General features: G+C 37.0%; 1 long non-coding RNA gene across 1 annotated transcript in view; it reads right to left on the bottom strand.

The window, feature by feature from the left end:
- The window catches only part of LOC132413116 (uncharacterized), a 105,271-nt gene that overhangs the window by 48,158 nt on the left and 35,994 nt on the right, over window positions 1–21,119 (bottom strand). Inside the window, exon 2 of the long non-coding RNA XR_009516614.1 lies at window positions 1,166–1,249. This is a non-coding gene — a long non-coding RNA (uncharacterized lncRNA). The remainder of the gene's footprint in view (window positions 1–1,165; window positions 1,250–21,119) is intronic.

Raw genomic sequence — 21,119 nt, forward strand, 5'->3', positions numbered from 1 at the left:
TTTGCCTCCACTAAATAGATTTCATACACTTAGGTGGGAACCATGTTTGACTCATAAGTATTTTAGGGCCTACCATCTCCTAGTAGTTTGAAAAATTATTTGTTGAATATTGAATACATGAATGATTGCTTCTTCCCCAATACATTTTCCAAACTGAAACCAGAGGTATCTTTCTAGAGCACAAGCTAGGTCTGTCCCTCAACCTTTGAAAACACTTTGTTGGCTTTCCATTACCCCAGGATACAAGCTCTTCAAATTCTGGCTTCTGCTTTCCTTTCCTTCCTCTCATCCCTCCAAATTCTTCTTGTTCAACTTGATCCACCCGAATTATCAACAGTTCCATAAATGCCAGCTGTCCTCTGGTCCTCAGCTTTTTCTTATTTTTTTACTTTAATAAGACCATTCTGGGGGGTCCTTCAAGATGGTGGAGGAGTAAGACATATATACACTACCAAATGTGAAATAGCTAGTGGGAAGCAGCCGCATGGCACAGGGAGATCAGGCTTGGTGCTTGTGACCACCTAGAGGGGTGGGATAAGGAGGGTGGGAGGGAGATGCAGGAGGTAGGAGATATGGGCATATATGTATATGTATAGCTGATTCACTTTGATATACAGCAGAAACTAACACACCATTTTAAAGCAATTATACTCCAATAAAGGTGTTTAAAAAAAAAAAGACCATTCTTCTCTTCCCCTTTACTGGCTAATCTAGACTTTTTTGAAAACTCTCACCTTTGGCATCTACCACTGCACCCAGCTTTCCGTGACCCTAGGTGTAAGTCTTTTCCCATGTGCTCCCCTAGCTCTCTTTACCCACTGTTGAATAATAGCTGCCAAAGATATCCAGATCGTAATCCCTGGAACGTGTGAATGTTACCTCAAATGACAAAAGGGACTTTGCAAACGTGATTGCATTGAGGAGATTATCTTGGATTTTGGAGATGGCCTTAAATGTAATCACAAGTGTCCTTAAATAGGGAAGAAGAGGGAGATTTTACTACAGAAGAAAGAGAATATGTGACCAAGGAAGCAGAGACAGATTTGAAGATGCTATGCTGCTAGCTCTAAAATGGAGGAAGGAGAATGAAGGAAATTCAAAGAATGCCAGGAAATGCAAAGAATACACCTCTAGAATTGGAAAAGGAAAGGAAGCTGATTCTCACCTCAGCACCTCCAGAAGGGACCAGTTCTGCTGATAACTGGACTTTAGCCCAGTGAAACTGATTTTGGACTTCTGGCCTCCAGAACTGAAAAAGAATAAATTTTTATTGTTATAATGTAAATAGGGAACAAATAAACCCACCTCTTTCACAGTTTTAGCTCCTTGTCTAGCAATTACCTAGCTCTTGGTCTGTGTTCTCCACTAGACGTTAACTTTTGAGGACAAGAATTACGTCTTATTCACAGTGGCTGTCAATGAGCCTATCAGAATGCCTGCCGCAAACCTGCTCAAATTGCTATTTCTTGAATACTGTTAAATAAATTATGGCATTTCTTCATAATAGAATATGTATATATTATTAACATGGAATTATAGAAAAATATTTAATGTCATTACAATGTGATAATACAGTTAGTGAAAATTGTGTTTCCTAAAATTTCTACACTGCAATTCAAAATTTATAAATTACATAGGTACTTAGAACATTTGTAAAGATTAATAACAATAATCTCTATGTGTTGAGATTATGGTTATTTTGTTTAAGCTTCTAAACTATCTGTATTTAAGTTTGCTTCTATAATGAACAGATATTTTCTTTGTAATAGAAAACTATGGTGTTTAAGAAGAAAGATTTCTAACACTATTGAAGCTGACCATGAGTAAATAGCATAGTATTATTATTAAAAAGGTAAACTTGCACAGGATATGAAATTAAAAGCATATTGTATGTTCAAACCGAAAATAATATTACTCATCAGACAATAGTACTGATCTCGGGTGTCTTGGCCTGCAGTGGCTTAAAGCAGGGTTTTGGTTCCCAGCCAGAGATTGAGGTCGGACCCTGGCAATGAGAGCTCCAAATCCTAGCTACTAGACCAGTGGTCAGTGACAAGGCCCTGGCCCTTTGGCTTTGCAGAAAAGAATTCCCACAAATATAAAAGTAGTGAAACAGGTAAAGTGTTTATTAGGAGTAAAAAGAGTACAGTATGTGTGGATAGACACATGGGCAGACTCAGAGAGAGAGTCGCACCCTCGTGGTAGTTTAAATCACTTATATGGGGCATTTCTTCCGGGTTTCCTTTTGCCAATCATTTTGATTTGCCTGGTTCGGAGTCTGTATTTGGTACATCTCAGGACCCTCCTGTTACAGGAAAGAGCTAAATCTGACTATATATTGGATCTGTTTCTTTTACTTTAACCTTTGCTTTCTGCTGCTTTTGTTCACTAAAAGGATACTGTCTATACATAATGGCCTGCCTCGGGGAACCCTGTGCCTCTACCTGAACGTTAAACCAAAGTGCCTTTCTTCAGGGTAACATCAGGACTCTGTCCACCTGTAGATGGCTGCAAGAAAGAAGAAATTAACACATCCCATCCCCGAGGTTGGCCATTCCAGGTGATATTTGCAAAACTTATGACCTTTTTAGTTTACTTCTTCATTTCCTCCCCTTCTCTGTGCTATAAAAGAAACTGGCATCCAAACCCTGATAAGATGGTTACTTTGAGACATTAGTCTGCCATCTTCTTGGTCTTTCTGAATAAAGTCGTATTCCTTGCCTCAACACTTCATCTCTGATTAACTGGCTTGTCGTATGGCGAGCAGAGCGAGCTTGGACTCGGTAACACTCCCGTGAGTGCCCACATCTCTTAGCCAAGATGGATTCCAGTGAAGAGGCCTATGGGTAGCTTGACATCACTCCCCTTTTGACCTCCAAGGAGCTTTTTAGTTGGGAAGGTCTCCTTGACTTCGAGAATGAGGAATATGTGGTCTCTCATCTCTTATCTGGGCAGGTCTCAGCCTCTCCTATCTTCATGTTGGAGTATCAGTCCATAAGGAACAGACTCCAGCTGCTCACCCAGGGGCCCATCTATCTCCTACCTCAGTACAAATTAAAATGTTCATGTATTCAGGTATCATCAGTTTTCTGGACAATTTTACAAATTCTTTAGTCCATTATCAAAAGAGATGAATATGCATTGTCTATAAAAACACAGCATGGTGAAAATGTGCAGATGTTGGAAAATTCATATTAAATTTACTGTGCTGAAAAATCAAGCCAAATAACACAAGATTTGATGTGAAGTGAGGGTATTAGTATTATTTATCAAGAGATATTTATTCAGTTATTTATTACTAGGTCCTGTAGTATCAATGGTAATAAGGAGAGATGTAATATCTGTCCTTAGAGTGCTTACTTTACAGTGGGGCAAAAAGACAACAAACAAAATAAATGTATTAAATAATTACAGGTTGTTATAAGAGCTTTAATGACCAAGAGGAAGTAGTAATAGTGAGTTAGCAGCGGAGACTTACCTTAAAAAGAGTAATTAATAAAGAGGTGTCATCAAAATTGAATCCTAAATGAGAAGCAGGAACTAGCCTTGCTAGGATATGACCATTTAGTCTAAGAGAACAAGAAATGCAAAATCTCTGAGATGGAAAGCATGGCTTTTTCTGAGCAATGGGAAGGAGGTCTGTGTGACTGAAACAGTATACAAGATGGAGTAGTGGGGAACAAGGTCATACAGAGCTTTACACGTGTCAAGGAGGTGGAAATTTCCCCTTCTGCCCCTCCTGAGTTCTTGTGGCAGGACTAATAATAAAATTGACACAAGAAAGCATAAGAAAAGAAACAAATTTTAATCAAGTGCACAGAGGTCTCATAGAAATGGGACAAAAGAAGGGACCAAAGCAGGCAGCATTTATATGTTTTAGAAAAAGAAACAATGAATTTATGAGGACAATGAAACTTAGGCTTTAAGTGCTTAATTAGTAAGGAATTTAAGCAAAGTTTGTGCTTGGGTAGCAAATTAGTAAAGAAGTAAAAAGACTTGTTTATACAGGCTTCTCTGCCCTGAATTCCTTGATCTCTGGTGATAAGGGATACCATCTCCAGATGCAGGGAGAAAACCTTTCATATGAGAGATTTATTTCCTGCTTTCAGGGAGACAGAGAAGAGGGTCAAAGTGCTCCTCCTGCATCAGCCGTTTTCTAAATAACTTTAATTCAAAATAACCAACAGGCCATTGAGACATATTTTGGGGTGGCCTACTCTGGGCCCCAGTATAGGCCATGGGAGGGAGTGTGTGCATATAATCTCAAATGCAAAGGGAACTTTATGGAGAGTTTTTAGAAGAGTAGTCATGTAATGATTTGAATTTTTAAAAATCACACAGGCTACTACATGCAGATACAGATTTTTAAGGAATTAAGAATGAAGGAAGTGAGACTAGTTAGAAGGCTATTACAGTACAATAGTTCAGTTGGGAGCTGTGTGACTTGGACAAAGGTCTTGGCAGTGAACGTGGAGAGAAGTGGCAGAGTCAAGATACATTTTGGAGATAGAACAGTTGCCAAGAACTGTTTTTGCCATCTTCTTGTACCATCTTATGAATAGCATATTTTTCTCCCCCTCATCAACACACAGGTGTGATTCCAGCACAAAATGGCTGGTTATTTTTCTCTATGCTGTGGTAACCTGTCTCACCAAGAAGAAAAAGTCCAAATGAAACAGAACTTTACTGTACTGAATGGCATCTGTCTCGTAGTGGAGCATATGGTTGGTTCAGGCACATTTGTATTCCCACAAGAGGGTCCTTATGCATAATGCCTCCGCTGGGCTTTCTCTGATTATTTGGGTCATCGTTGGACTTTTTTTTTTTTTTTTTTTTTTACTGTTTGGGGCTTTATGTTATGCATAGTTGGGATCATCCATCCAGAAGTCAGGGCAAGCTATGCATATATCTTGGAAACATTTCACGGATTTACTGTCTCATCTGACTTTGGTAATCTTTCTTTTGGTAATCTTTCTTTTGGTAATCTTTCGTTGTGGTGCGCTGGCTCTTCATTGTGGCACGGGGGCTTCTCTCTAGTTTCGGCATGCGGGCTTATTTGCCCAGCGGCACACGGGATCTTAATTCCCTGACCAGTGATCAAACCCATGTCACCTGCATTGGAAGGCAGATTCTTAACCATTGCCCCACCAGGGAAGTTCCTAATGTTTCAAATTTAGCCGAGGGCCTTTCTATTTGTGGAAAGTGGCCATTTGTTTTTCTTATAATATTAATTTTTTTAACATCTTTATTGGAGTGTAATTGCTTTACAATGTGTGTTAGTTTCTGCTGTATAACCAATGTTAAATTTTTTAACTTAAGGTTTTTATCTCCCTGAAAGTTGCATTCATTTATTTCATATCAATTTTACATATAAATTCTATCAAAAATAACTGGTAACTTCAGGTTCATCACCTACTGACAGTTTATAGTTAAACTATAACTATATAATTATAGTTGATTCTGTTCTGTTCAGTTATGAATCTTCTGTATGTTAAAAACTGTGGGGACATAGAAATAAAATCTTGCTCAATTAGCTTATATTCTACTGAGAGTATGAAATGCATATAAAAGCATAATCAAAAATGATATTCCATCAGAAAAGTATAAACATGTGCTATAATATTTCGAAGATGAGAGAGCTCACATTTGAATTAGGGATCAGAAAAAGTTTCTTAGAGAAGGTGACTATCAAGACATACTTTGAAAGTTTGGATTTTGACAAACAGAAATATAAGGGCATATACAATAGAGCATTTCATGTGCAGAAAACATCATAAGCAAAAGTACAAGGATAGGAAAATGAGAGATGTATTCCATGTGAATGGTGTGCCTGGAGTTGTGCAACAGGGTGGACTTAATTTTTTCCACATAAGTAGAAGAGAAGACTGGTAGATCCAGATCAGACATTGGGACCTAACTCTATACATACTTTAGGATCATTTTCAGAACTCAACAAGTCTCTCGAATCATAGGGTAAGGAAGTGTAGAAAAAATAAAAATAGTGTATAAACTACTATGTAACATCTATTTCTTTATCAGTAGAAAGTAGCTTCATTTTCTTAAGTACAGGATTTTTGTTTTTTAAGCAATGGACTTTTATCTTATTGAGAGTTCTTCCTGAACCGATTCTTGCAAGAACTTCTTCCTGTGAGGCAATTAGGATAATGCTGTATTTCAGTCACTATATTAATTTTCTCTACAGACATCTTAATATTTGTTACTGCATGACTGTGAAGTGGGGCCCCAGGATGCAGGATATCTCCACGTATGCAAAGGTCTTGAGCCTCATCTTAATTATATTTGTGGGTGGCTATTTCATTTTTAAAGGTAAAATCAGAAGCTAGGCATATGTAAGTAAATAAACACCCACTAAATACCCACGGAGTAGTTAAATGGATATTAACTACTATATTACGTGAATATTAACCAGCTATGTAATTCTTAGAGACTAAGCTAGAATGTTCTGTAGGCTTTAAGTTAACTAATATCACAGTTCAAAGAAAATATTATGGAGTCTTAGATGTAGTCACTATGAAATATACTGACCACAAAAAAGTAAATTCATCTAACTGTTCAGTGTTCAGTAGCTTTTTCAGCATAATTTTCTCATTTAATCATCAAAATCTGCCTGTGTTACCTAATGGACATTTTAGGAAATCTAAATATAGTTTATTCATAAAATACATCATTAAGGTTTTTTTTTTTTATTATTCTGACTGTAAGGTCTGAATTCGGAATAGGCAAAATCAAGAATATTTACTTAAGTAGACAAGTTATGTCATAAATATTTTAAAGATAAATATTTACAGGCAACGTTGTCAAAATACACAATTAACAATGATTATTAGAAACAAATTTTCTTTCAAAAGTAAAAGGAATCTGTTAAAACATGATTTGAGAGAATGTCAAAAAGCACCAACAGTTGTCTGTGGCCGAAAAGAATTTCTACAATTTGGGGCTTAAAATAGCTTAGTCATTTTACAGAAAAATAAAACAAAGCAAAACAAAACAAAAAAAACCCAAGATCTAAAAATACTCCTTTACTCCTTATGTACCTGTATGTAATGATTTGCAGTAAAAGATTTAGCAATATACTTTTATACATATATATCTAGACATATACAGGTATATAAATACATAAATAATTTATACATATAAAGCCTTAAAATAGTAACTGAAAAATATATTAAATAAAGCAATGCATATATATGTTTTCAATGTATATAAATATATTTTCCTAAATGGTAATTATGATATATATATATCATAATAAAGTTACCATTTTGAAACACTATAATAATTTCCTTAATAAACAAACATAAATATCTGCTAAAAAATAAACAACCTGTAGAATAAGTAAGGCAAGTGTTATTAACACATTACAGATCAGGAAATGAGAACTGGGAAGATGAAGTGATTTTCTCAAGGTTACCCAGGAAAGGCACGCATTAAACCTTCCATTTGACAAATGCTGGTTCCAGCCTTCGCACAACGCTAAGCATTAGCTATACAAAGACCAAGAGGACATGCGCCTGTCCTTGAGAAGCTGCCTCACCATCTTGAATGCAAGTCTTCGAAATCTTAGATATGTATGAAAAAATCACCATAGCAACAGACTATGGAAAAGGCACTATAATATCAAGTTAGGAGCCCTAGGTTCTAATTTGACTCTAGTAGTTGAGAGCCACTTGAGAAAATTACTGAAACTATGCCAAGTTTCAGTTTTCTCAGCCATTAAATGAGTGATCCTGAGGTGGAATTTTTAAGGATCTACCAATAGCAAAAATTCAATGAAAGAGCATTTCAGAATTGGGATTTATAGGTCTAAAGTCAATATTAATACCATTGTGTAATGAATATACCTTTTCTTATGAGCTTGCTACTTTTGTGAGATACCCACTTTTTAAAAACATTCCAATTGTAGTAGCTGTTTTATTTATTATTAATGTACTTTTAAGTCATGAAAATGAGTGCCACCCAAAACTCGGATACCCCCAAATTAAACCAAAACCTTCACAAAATTATTTTTTCAACAAACATGTATTTAACTCTTAGAGGAGAAAAAGAAAAATTAAAAGAAGCATTCTTGCCCTTAAGGAGAGATCAGATTAGGGATAAAAGGAAAAAACCAAAACATAAACAAGTGTCCATAATGTACAGGTCTACAAAAAACAGTCAGGCCTTAGGTGGGGTGAAAAATCTTCACTAAACATGATATGGAAATTAGAAAAAAAACTGACACAAGTTGAACTGAGAGTACGGCCAGGAGAAGGCCAGTTGGCTATTTCCCAAGTGGCCTGACACGGTGTTTTTATATTACCGTATTGAATTTCAGGTTCTAGCGTTCAGTTTTATAAAATCATACATGGATCTTGGCATTAAGCTGAGAGTGGATCCATCCATCAGATGGGTACACACAGATTCTAAGACTGTTAAATAAAATGAGAATGCATTACCAATTTATTCATTAAGGATGAGAAATAGAAATGTCGCTGGGCTTCTATGATTTTTGAGTAACATATTCTTTTCCAATAGTCAGATCTGTGCTGAAACATGAATTATAAGCAAAAGAACACAGAATAAAGGGTTTCTGATCCAACAGAGAAAACATAATCAAGGCTTTAGACTTGAGTACTGTCTCATCCAAGAAATACCGGAGTGGAGACTGCAACGGTTGCTTCTCTGACCCTCTGTCACCATTCTAATTGCTTTATTCTTTAGATATGTTGATACCTCCCAGCAAACTTGCTCTTTTTCAAATTATGATATATCTAAAATGTACAGAATGTAATAAAGTCTCCATGTACCACACATACTAGGCACCATATTTGTTTCAGACATTTTTAAAGAAATAAAATACTATAAATAGAACTATATCCCCATCTCTTTACCTCCCTCCCATCACCTCCACCTTTTTCTTCCCAGAGTAAAAAACTAGCCTGAGGCAAATATTAATTGTCCCGTGCATTTAAAAAAAAATTTTATTTCATATGAGTATATCCATAGAAGTATCATTTCATAATATATACATTTGCAATTTGAGGCTTTCTCTCAACATACATTTTTTGAGATATAACCATGCTGATTTTGTAGAAAAGCAAAATTTCCTACCCCAAAATGGATTATTTTAGGCTGATTTTTTTTTAAAGAAACAGAAGACTTGGGGAGTCTTTTTTTTTTTTTTTTAACCTCCCTCATTAGCTGCCTGAAGTTCTAGGTAGAGGTTCTGTTCCCAGAATAGAGCTAGATTTGGTGGGAGAGAGTAGACAAGGCCTAGAGATCAGCATGTATTCTGTGTCCCATTTTCTCTGCATGGCTCAGCAAATATTTATTTACCAAGGATTTACTTTTCCACCTCCATGTCAATTGCCTTCTTCTCCTTTGAAGTTCCAAACCACTACCCCCAAAATTCTCTTTTGTCTTTAGCTGAAGAGAGTACTTAAGATGAGGGCTTTGGCAATATGGGTGATTCACTCAGTTTTCCTGGGTCTCTCCCACTTAAACATGTTATTAAAATTTTGTTCGATTCTTCCTGCTAATCTGTCTCAGGTCAGTTTAATTCTTAGACCAGCCAGAAGAACCTACAAGGGTAGAGGAAAATTTCTTCCTCCTCAACAATTTCTATGGCACTACTTGGGCATAGTATACAATAGAAAAGCAAACTTTATTTGTTATTTATTATATATATATATATATATATATATATATATATATATATATTTTTTTTTTTTTTTTCTTTTTTGCCATACGCGGGCCTCTCACTGTTGTGGCCTCTCCCATTGCAGAGCACAGGCTCTGGACACGCAGGCTCAGCGGCCATGGTTCATGGGCCCAGCCGCTCCGCAGCATGTGGGATCTTCCCGGACTGGGGCACGAACCCGTGTCCCCTGCATCGGCAGGCAGACTCTCAACCACTGCGCCACCAGGGAAGCCCTAATATATATTTTTATTTATTTGTTTGTTTGCTTGCTTATTATATGTTTGTAGGTCAGAAACCTGACACAGATCTCATGAATTTAAAATGTAGCCAATGTATTCCTTTCTAGATCCTCTAGGGAAGAATTCACTTACTTGCCCATTTAGCTTATTACCAGAATGCAGTTCCTAGAAGCTGTAGGACTGAAGCCCCCATTTTGTGCTGCTGTCAGCTAAGGGTTGTTCCCAGCTTCTAAGGTCTGCCTACCTCCTCAGTTCATGGTCCCCTTCTTCCATGTTCAAAGCCAGCAAGGACAAGTAGAATCCCTCTCACACATTCATTCTCTCCTGACTCTCCTCCAAATAATCCAAGGTAATATCTTTTTCTGAAACTCACCTGAGTAGCAACCTTAATTCCTTTGTGCCACCTATGAGACATGTTCACAGCCATAACATTGGGTTCAGATTATGAGGGCAAAAATCTTGCCTGGTGCACTGTAAGTGCCTCAGAATTTCTTCTTTCATCACCTAGCAAGGATATGGAATGTATTTTCTATGATGCGAAGCTTAATGACTTTTCTGTAGCTGTAAATATGCTATAGGAAAAGTGAATATACTTGACTTTTTCAAAAGAAGGACCACATCAGTTTATTTCAGGATGACAGTTTTTTAATGGATTATAGAGAAAGAGAGAGAAAAGATATCTTGGAGAAACTGTCCTAAACTCTGAGGAGAATCACCATCTCTACCAACAAGAAAATCTTCTATTTGGATGCAATTCTTATAATCCTGGGTTTTTTTTTGAATGTTCAAACAGTAAAATGTCTTTTACATTTTTTTTAGGAATCTACCATTGGCCATTTCTGTGTCTGTGCCTATCGTGACCATCATTTATTTGCTCACAAATGTGGCTTATTATGTCATTCTAGGTATGCCTTCTTTCCTAGCTAGTGATGCTGTTGCTGTGGTAAATTTGAAATGGTCCACTGCTCTTTGCCTTAATTGAGATATTTTTCATGAGGATAACTATGATCAATTTGTACTTCTCTGTGCCAGATTCGTTGCTAGAAAAAAATGAGGAAAATAATATGGGAGCATTGTGAGAATTAAGTAAATTAATACATGAAAGTTTACAACAAAGTTTGTCATCATAATCAAAGTTCATTCTCCACTATTGTTGTTGCACTAACTACAGATCAGAAGGAAATATAATTACTGTCATACTTATCAGTTAAAGACCACACAATGCAGATCAGGCAACATCAATAGTAGTGGTTCTCATTCCCTATGGCAAGTTAAGATGGAGCCACAAAAATAGGTACAGGATTTCCTGGTCTAACCTGCTCATAGCCAAGGTTAGGGACCAGACAGAAAATTTTCAGTTATGTTTATGCTACTATATCTGTAACATGAATGGTTTTCAAGGGGCCTGAGTTGACTGCTCCAATATGTGCTCCATGAGCTAAGATTGTGTCTACAACAAATTCATCTGAGAAGTTTGTCTAGTAAGACTTGTGTTGGGATTGATTGTGTCCACAATATCCTAATATATAATCTGATTTTACTCTTTTATTCTTTTTTAACCTTTTATTTCCACCTTTGGTAACACTCCAGATTAGATATCCCTAGGTCTGATTCCCAAACTGCCACACATTTATAGATACTCTAACTCCCTGTAAAAACAAGAAAAGAAGACGGAAGAAAAATATTTTGAGGCCTAATATTAGGCCTCAGTACAGTTGCCCTAATCAACCTTTACAAATTTAGCATTAGGTATTTGAGAAATAGAGAATGTTTGTAATCTAGAGAAATGTTTGTAAACATGTTTGATGAATATATTAATTATTTTTCTTTCAGGTTTTTATTAGCTAACTTAAGAGTTCATGGGTAATTCTCTACACAAACCACAGGGATCTTAATCACAGGGGAAAGTTTGATATAATCTGTACAAATTGTCAGTTTCTTAGGTAACACCAAGTCCATTCCATTTTATTCCAAATCTCTGTACCTCAAGATTAGTGCTAAAAGTCTTTTTTTTTTTCTTTTTCTCCCTGACTCCACTTCCCTACCCCAGACATTTGGTAATAAGGTTCTTGGCCATGTTCAGGGTTAATCTTTATTATAGTGTCCTTGTCTTGTTTCAGTGAACTGAACTCATCAGTCATTATGGCATCCAGGTTAGAAATCAAATCACTGTGGTCTGTTGATGTTTTCAAAGCTAAGGGAAGTTAATAGCTTCTTATATTCAGTGGCACTAATGAACAACAGCCAAGCCTTTTTGATTACCTCTTGGTCTTGTTTTTATCATAAACCTAGTTCAGGGATTTCAAATGCTAAAATAGGGACTCTGTTTAGCCAAGTTGGTCTTTCACTAGTTATGCATGAATGTGGCCCTTTTGAAATGGACTCTAATAAGAGTCAATCTTTTCCAGGTTGTGGGAAAGCAGCTCTGTAATGTCACATACTGCACATAGTTGTTGGTCAGGATAACTGCAAAGGAAAGTACAAATGTGGAAAAGTGCTATACAAATGAATCCAAAGGGAAAGAAGCCAACTAATGAGCACAGCAAAACAGACTGTGAAAAATCTATAGTAGGGCTTCCCTGGTGGCGCAGTGGTTGAGAGTCCACTTGCCGATGCAGGGGACGCGGGTTCGTGCCCCGGTTCGGGAGGATCTCACATGCCGCGGAGTGGCTGGGCCCGTGAGCCATGGCCGCTGAGCCTGCGCATCCGGAGCCTGTGCTCCGCAACGGGAGAGGCCACAACAGTGAGAGGCCCGCGTACCGCAAAAAAAAAAAAAAAAAATCTATAGTAATACACACCCGCTTCCCCAAAGTACTTGAAATTCCCATCTGTCTGTCTACTTCAGATCCCTGATTGGTCACCTTAGCTGGCCTACAGCTGACTAGAATAATGGTGGGCAATCAGAAAGCTGTTCTGCAAGCTAATTGCAAAGAGAGGAGATTAGAGTGTGGGTGTGCTTGGAAGAAGATTTTTGGTAAATGTTTTTAATTTGAGATGGTGAGTTGTAAGGATGGAGCAGTTCCCATGATCACTTGAGTTTGGTCTATTTTTATTGAAAAGGTAATAACAAATTAGTTTTGCTAATCTTATCTCATTTACTATAGCACATGCTGTAAAACTGTTGCTTCTGATAACATCATTATTTTCTTTGAGTTGAGTAAAACAGCTCAAAGTGACCTACCAGATTTATCCAAGATCATAGTAAGTAACAGAGCTCAGGACTCAAAGTCATGTCTTCTGACTCCAGTCTCCATGGCCTTTCCACCTCATCATGCTTGCTTTTGCTAGTGGTGAATGAGATCCACTTCTGTCCAGTGAAAGATAACTGGGCTCCAAGTTTTCATTTTCTCTTGGTTTTCTTGTTTAGTGGTTGCATTAAATCTCAGCTGGCAGCACTTGCTCCTGTCTGCCACCCTTCTCCTTACTCCTATTAATAAGTGACTAAACAAAATTGCAGGTACAGGGGATTTCCTGTCCTACTATCTTGTTCCTGTGTGGTGTTTGGTTTTTCTGGAGTAATCAGAAAAAGAAGAAGGAGAAGGAAAAGGAGAAGGAGAAGAAGAAGAAGGAGAAGGAGAAGGAGAAGGAGAAGGAGAAGGAGAAGGAGAAGGAGAAGGAGAAGGAGAAGGAGAAGAAGAAGAGGAGGAGGAGGAGGAGGAGGGAGGGAGGGAGAGAGGGGAGGGGGAGGGAGGGGGGAGGGGAGGGAGAGGGGGAGGGGAGGGGAGGGAGAGGAGGGGGGGAGAGGAGGAGGGGAGGGGGAGGGGGAAGGGAGGGGAGGGGGGAGGAGGAGGAGGAGGAGAAGAAGAAGAAGAAGAAGGAGAAGGAGAACCTCATTATGTGTTCCACCTAAAAATTTCTCTTTCTTTCTTGCCATGCATATTTACATTAGAAATACCAGTTTTTGTGTTTGCAGAGCATCTAGCCAATGACAGCTAGAGCCTGTCATCCTTCACACCCATTTTTCAGGCTCTTTTATGTGGTCTTACAATAAGGGCATCTCCCCTGCAGTTTGAACATGATCACGAAATGATTCACACTGGTCTCTGTTCTTCTCTTCATCGTAATTAAGTCTTATGTGTATCTTACAGAAACTGTTACTGGCAAGAATTCATTCCGTTGAATTCATTTATTTGAGAATATTCACACATCTCCACCCAGTTTTAATATAAGCAGTGCAGAGGCCTATGTCCTGCTGAGTTCCAGAGGAGAGCAGCATCTTAAAGCTCCTTAATCTATGAAGGACTTAATACTCTGGACCAGAGACTTACCAGAGACAAACAGGATCTGGATTCTGGACCAACACATGCTTTCCTCAAGTCCTCTGCACTCCCCTTCGATGGAACGGTCAGGTCAGCAGCAAGGTCGCCTCTGATCTTCTTGTGTTCTTTTTAGGGTTTCAAGAGTTTTGAGTTTGTAACCTTAATTATAGTATGGTCAAACCAGCATTGTTTTTTCTCCAATAAATAACTATGATTGAAAATCTCATCCTCCTCTGCCTGCGCACTGATTACAGTAGCATTATCCTTTCTGGTTATACTTGTTTTGCTGTTGTTGTTGTTGCTTTAAGAATGCAAGAGTGAGGGAAAGGGAAGTGGGTATAGGGATGCTGATCTCTTACCCAGGGGACCATTCAGCTAGTTCTCTTCTAACCAAAAAAGGGGACAGTTCAGACATTCATTTGGCTGAATTCCTACTTTCCTATTATGGCTGTCCATGTGTTCAAAGATAAAAATAAAAAACACAAAGACCTATCTTTGTGTGAGCATTCTAATTTTCATTTCAGTCTCTTTGTCCCTTCTTGCCCTTCCAAGGGCAAGTCTTAGGGATGGACCCTCTATCACAGTTAGGAAAACTCATCTCTTTGCATTTACATTTGAACATCATTACAAAAATCATTACCGATTAGGTAAAAGTTAGATATACTGCTCTTAGGAACTATTAAAAAGAAGTTATTTGTTTTTTCCAATATATAAAACTAAAGTTTCTATCCTATCCAGTTTTTCACATATGAAGATTTATTTCTATGAATCATTGCAAAGATAAAAATATATTTTCTGATTGAAAAATATTTGTTTCTTGGAAACACTATGAATGGAGGATTTTAATATCTTTTATGCTGATGTAGTTTGTCTTTATGGAAAACATCAGTGATCACTGCTTTAAGAATCTCAGATTCATAATAGTTACCACTTATTTGGTACTTACTATGTGACAGACATAGCAGTAGAGGCCAGGATTTCATAGACAGGTAAGATGAAATTCTTCCCTCAAAGAACTCATGTCTAATAATAAAAACAATTTTAATTTGGAGGTATTTAAAAGCCAACTATCAGTTCAAAATAAGAATTGTCTAGAGTGTAGCTATCATAGTGTAAAAGGGGTACAGAGTTGGCTTGGGGTGATCTAGGAAGATTCTTTAGAGAGACCACCTTCCCTAGATTCAGCTTCAAAGTTCGGTAAATGATGAAATACACTGACAGTTAAAGGCAGTTTAGATAGAACAGAATATGTGAAGATCATCAGAAAAAGTCCCTGAAGATTAAGTGAGAAAAAGAAACAAGCATTGCTAAGCATTGTATAGAAGGAGAGACATCCAACAACGAACATTACAAAAAGGCATGATTGTATTATAACAAAGTGAGCACAAAATCCAAAAGCTGCATAGAGGAGGGCACTTCACTCAGCTCTGCAGATTAGGAAGGCTTCCCAGAACAGTAATGCTCTAAATGAGTTTTAATGAATAGTAATCTTCCCTGTGGTCAGTGGAGTGGGGAAAATAGACAGTTAACAAGGAGAGATTACATATGAGAAGATATTGGACTTAGAGTGAATAATTTGAACTTAGTTGTTCAGCATTTAGTATGTGCTAGACACTGGATGTCATCACGAGATGGGGTGAAGATTGACTTTGGACTAGACATACAGCAGCCAGATGGTCTTTTGAAAAAATAAAGCACATCATTTCACTCTCTTATTTAACAACCTCCAAAGTAAGGTTGATTTTGCAAACAAAATAAAATCCAAATTTCTTAGCACGACCCACAATGCCCAACCTGATCAGGCCTTGACGATTTCTACAAGTCCTTCTCCTGCCACATTTACTATACTCCAGTCCCTCTGGCCATCTTTCTATTTTACAGGACAAATATTTTGCTTACCCAGGAATTTCCATCTATTGCTCCCTAGACTGCTTATTCCTCAGCTTTTAGGTCTTAGCTCAAAAGCTTGGACAGATCTTTTACCTTAAGATAGCAGCCCTCTTTCCCCAACCTACTGCCCAAGACCATCTCTGTCCTCCTGTTTTACTATCTCATAGTATTTATTACAACCTAACAATGTCTATTTATCTGCTTTGTCCTATCTGTCTCCTTCAACAATACTGTAAGCCCTTTGGAAACAGAGACCTTATCTGTCTCTTAGACACTGCTCCATTCTCAGCATCTAGAAGACTTGGCATTATCTGTTGGATAAATGAATGAATAACCATCATGAGAGTGAGTAAGCTGAGGGGTGTTCATGATCAGGAGAAATGAGATTTAAAGGGTTTTCCAGTAGAGTTTTCCAGAGTAGAAAACTTAAAGGCTGAGCTGATGAAGATATCCATGAGGAACTACATTATTAAATGTCCTTAAGAAAGGATCTTAACATAGTAAACATGACTGCATTCATTGCGAATGTATTCATTGTGAAATCCTAGAAAATTATACCAATTAATTTAAAATTTCATCTGTGTAACATTATAATGTATAATATGTTCTTTGTTTTGGTGGGGCAAGGTAGCTATGATGTATCTTCTGGTAGAAGGCATCTTTCAACTCATTAACTATTATTCTTTCAGGTTCAGTCAGAACCTGACTGATTCTATGTCAGGTTCTCCATTATAGGATTAATGTGCTTACTTAAGGAAAACACAGCCTGAAAGACCACAGCCAACCAGAATAAGTAAAATATACACTATTAGGAGGTGTTTCACTATGTTGTTCAAGGATTTTTCAACTAGTATATATTTATGCATTACTTATATGGTTTCTTGTGAAAATCATTTAAATAAAAGAAATAACTTATCAGAAGCAAAGACAACTTTAAAAAATCATTCTTTACTTAACACTTACATATCTAGGAATTTATCCTAAGAATAAAATTTAACAGAAAGGTAAAGATGTATGTGACAATATCACTATATCTTTATTGTAAGAGCAAAATCAAGCAAAAGAAAATATTCATCAATTTGATGGAGAATTATATAGCTAATAAAAATGATAGCCACATAAGAGAAATAATTTATGACAAAATATTTAAATGAAAATAACATAATACAATATAGCATTAATTACACAGTATGTTGGGTCAAAAATAGACTTTGGAATATGAAAATACTGTTTCAAATCACATTTAGTTGCTAATGAACAATATGACTTTGGGCGTGCCCTTTAACCTTACTAATGTTTTCTCATTTGTGAACTAGAAATACCAGTAGTGCCAATTCTATCTCATAGGAACAATTTTTTGTTTACTGAAATTCATTTGTTCTAAAAATTCTATTGCAATTTATGACTCATGTGAAAGTCAGTAACTCTCAAAATATTGTCACCTTCTTTGCAACACACTTTATATTTTAGATTTAACTTTTACATCTCATCATTGAAATAACCAACAGAACCTGCTACTGTGTTGTTAAGTGCTTTGCAGGACTTGGTAACTATACATTCTTCCTGGTAAATGATACATAAAAATTAACTAAAAGACTAAGATATAGAAATCAAGTGCTTAGAGAAGCCACGGCTCTAATTTTGTTTTCTTTCACTGCATTCTTATTTGCTATCATAAGCCATTTTTCTTTTTAAAAAAAAGTGTAATGAAGTTTCATTAAGAAACTTAATTAAGAGAGGTAGAGTATGAAAGAAGGAAATAATAAATCATATAGAAGAGGAAAAGAAAGAAAATGAATGAAAAAATATTTGTAGAGAGAACAGATGAAATCGATCGATGACATGGAATAATAAATCTATGTATAATTTTCACAGATGGCTATGATTCTGGATGATGTGATATGATATCTATGAGCAGCATTTAAAATACTCAGTAGTTTCATTTCAATTCAGTCATTCTAAATGTATAAAATTCAGTCATTCTAAATGTATAAAATTTAGAAATGCTAAGATAACATGGCTTGCTGTTTCTGGCTATCAAATTTACACTGAAGGCTGCGATACAAAATATGTTACCAAGCTTACTACACTACCCCTTGCTTTAGTGATAGAAGGCTGTGGATGATACCATGTTTGGCTACAAGCAGTAACTAGTTTATTTGTTCCTGCATCATTGGCAGCACTCAATGAATATTATAAATACCAACAGTCATTTTTATTTCCTCTTTTATAAGTTTATTGGGAGATTGTCTTAAAGATGTTTTTGTTTATAATTGGTGTTACAAATTTATAACATTGCAGTAATATATCTTAATCTATTTCAATCCAGATAACTGAAGGTGGGAGGTAATGTGTCCCTTAAATGCAATAAAATAAAATAATTTTAGTTTCCCATTCTCTTGATACTATTCATGACCAAATGAAGATTGGGCTAAAGATTTCAGTATTGAGGGGTTCTTATAGACAGTTAAGAGTCAAATCTTTATATGGCCCAATTTTTCTGGGTTTAAGGTCATCTTTAATGTCACAGTCAGCTCTGAATTTGTCACTACACAAGCAAAACTAAATCTATAATTCTTTTTTTTTTTTTTGCGGTACGTGGGACTCCCACTGTTGTGGCCTCTCCCGTTGCGGAGCACAGGCTCCGGACGCACAGGCTCAGTGGCCATGGCTCACGGGTCTAGCCGCTCCGCAGCATGTGGGATCTTCCCGGACCAGGACACAAACCCGTGTCCCCTGCATCGGCAGGCGGACTCTCAACAACTGTGCCACCAGGGAAGCCCCCAAATCTATAATTCTTGACCCATTGTTTTTATCACTAATATGATATGCAGCCTTGCAGTGGAGTACAACAGGGAGACTATATGGGAACAGTTGTAAGCATTTTACACTGGGAAAATAGAGCTAGTGGAATAAGAGTAAGTGTCAGAGAAAGCAGGGCAACTGGTAGCTCCTATATTTACATAATATTTTTTTTCTCCTTTTATCTCTAGCTAAGTTATCTTTCCTTCAGTTTATTATTTATGTACCCTCTTCCTGGTGATATTCCCCCTCTATACTTACGCTGGGTCATTTGTAGAGACGTGGATGGACCTAGAGTCTGTCATACAGAGTGAAGTAAGTCAGAAAGAGAAAAACAAACATTAACGTATATTAACGCATATATGTGGAATCTAGAAAAATGGTACAGATGAACCTATTTGCAGGGCAGGAATAGAGACACAGACGTAGAGAATGAACATGTGGACACGGAGTGGGGGGAACAGGATGAACTGGGAGATTGGGATTGACATATATACACTACCATGTGTAAAACAGAGAGCTAGTGGGAATCTTGTGTATAGTGCAGGGAGCTCAGCTCGGCACTCTGTGGTGACCTAGATGGGTGGGATGGGGGAGTGGGAGGGAGGTCCAAGAGGGAGGGGACATAGGTATACATATAGATGATACACTTGATTGTACAGCAGAAACTAACACAACATTGTAAAGCAACTATATCCCAATAAAACAAGCAAACAAACCAACAAAAAACTTAATCGGGATTGGAATTTCCCTTTCTGGAACTTCTTGGAGTCTATTTACCAGTGAATATATTTTACCAAGAAAAAAAAATGACCTTCAAGTTTACAAAGACTATGGTAAGAAATCCAACTCAATTTTCTTCCCATTGCACTATCTGACTTACAATGCTAACCACATAATGGAGTAAATGCTTCTATGTGTCAAATGCAAGGACTTCCCTCTTTCACTTCCCTGTGAAACACATGAACACATACACATCTGAAAGCATAAATGCAATGTTTCCAGCGCAAAATGGGCACTTAATGAATGTTACCTTCCCTTTCTTTTGTGTAGGACTGTGTGCTAGTTACCAAACATTACCTTAGGGAATTAATGGGTAAAGCAAAAGGCAGATAGAGAGAGAACAGCTCAGTGGTTAGAACTATGACATTTGGTGTCAGACCTGGTTTTGAATTCTGGTTTCATCATTTAGCAGCTCTCTGTCTTTTGGAAAATTATTTAAACTCTAATTCTCAGTTTCCTCACATCTATCAAGTAAAGATACCACTTAGGCCATAGGATGACTTTTAAAAACAATGAGCTATTGTATACAAAGCACTTAACACAGTGCCTAACACATAATACATAACTTAATTTAAAAAAATGTTTTAAATTTAAAAATATAGGGCATTCTCACTAATCATTAGAGAAATGCAAAACAAAATCACAATGAGCCAGTAGGACGGCCACTATCATAAAAACAGAAAATAAGTATTGGCAAGGATGTAGAAAAATTGAACCCTTGTGCACTGCTCGTAGGAATGTAAAACTGTGCAGCCACTATGGAAAACAGTATGGAGTTTCCTCAAAAAACTAAAAATAGAATTGTCTTATGATCCAGCAATTCCACTTCTGGGTATATATCCAAAAGAATTTATTTATTTATTTATTTATTTTTATTTTTTTAATTTTTATTTTTGGCTGGGCAGCATGGCATGTGGGATCTTCACTCCCTGACCAGAGACCTAACCCACACCCCCGCAGTGGAAGTGTGGTGTCTTAACCACTGGACCGCCTGGGAAGTCCCTCCCAAAAAATTTTGAAGCAGGATCTCAAAAAGATATTTGCACACCCATGTTCATTGTAGCATTATTCACAATAGCCAAGAGGTGGAAGCAGCCAAATGTCCATTGATAGATGAATAATGAAATGTTATATGCATATGATGGAAAATTATTCGGCCTTAAGAACTAAGGAAATTCTATCACATGCTATAACATGGATAAACCCTAAGGACATAATGCTGAGTAGTCAGTGATGAAACAGTTGCCAGGAGCTGGAGGGGGAGGGTAAAATGGGGAATTGTTCAATAGGAATAGGTTTCAGTTTTGGAAGAAGAAAAAGCTCTAGACGTCTTTTACACAACAATATGAATATAGTTAACACTACTGTACAATTAAAAATGGCTAAGGGTACATTTTATATTACATGTTTTTTACCAAATTAAAATAAAAGGGCATACTAAAAGAA

This window comes from Delphinus delphis, chromosome 17, assembly GCF_949987515.2.
Source record: "Delphinus delphis chromosome 17, mDelDel1.2, whole genome shotgun sequence".
NCBI classification, from domain to species: Eukaryota; Metazoa; Chordata; class Mammalia; order Artiodactyla; family Delphinidae; genus Delphinus; species Delphinus delphis.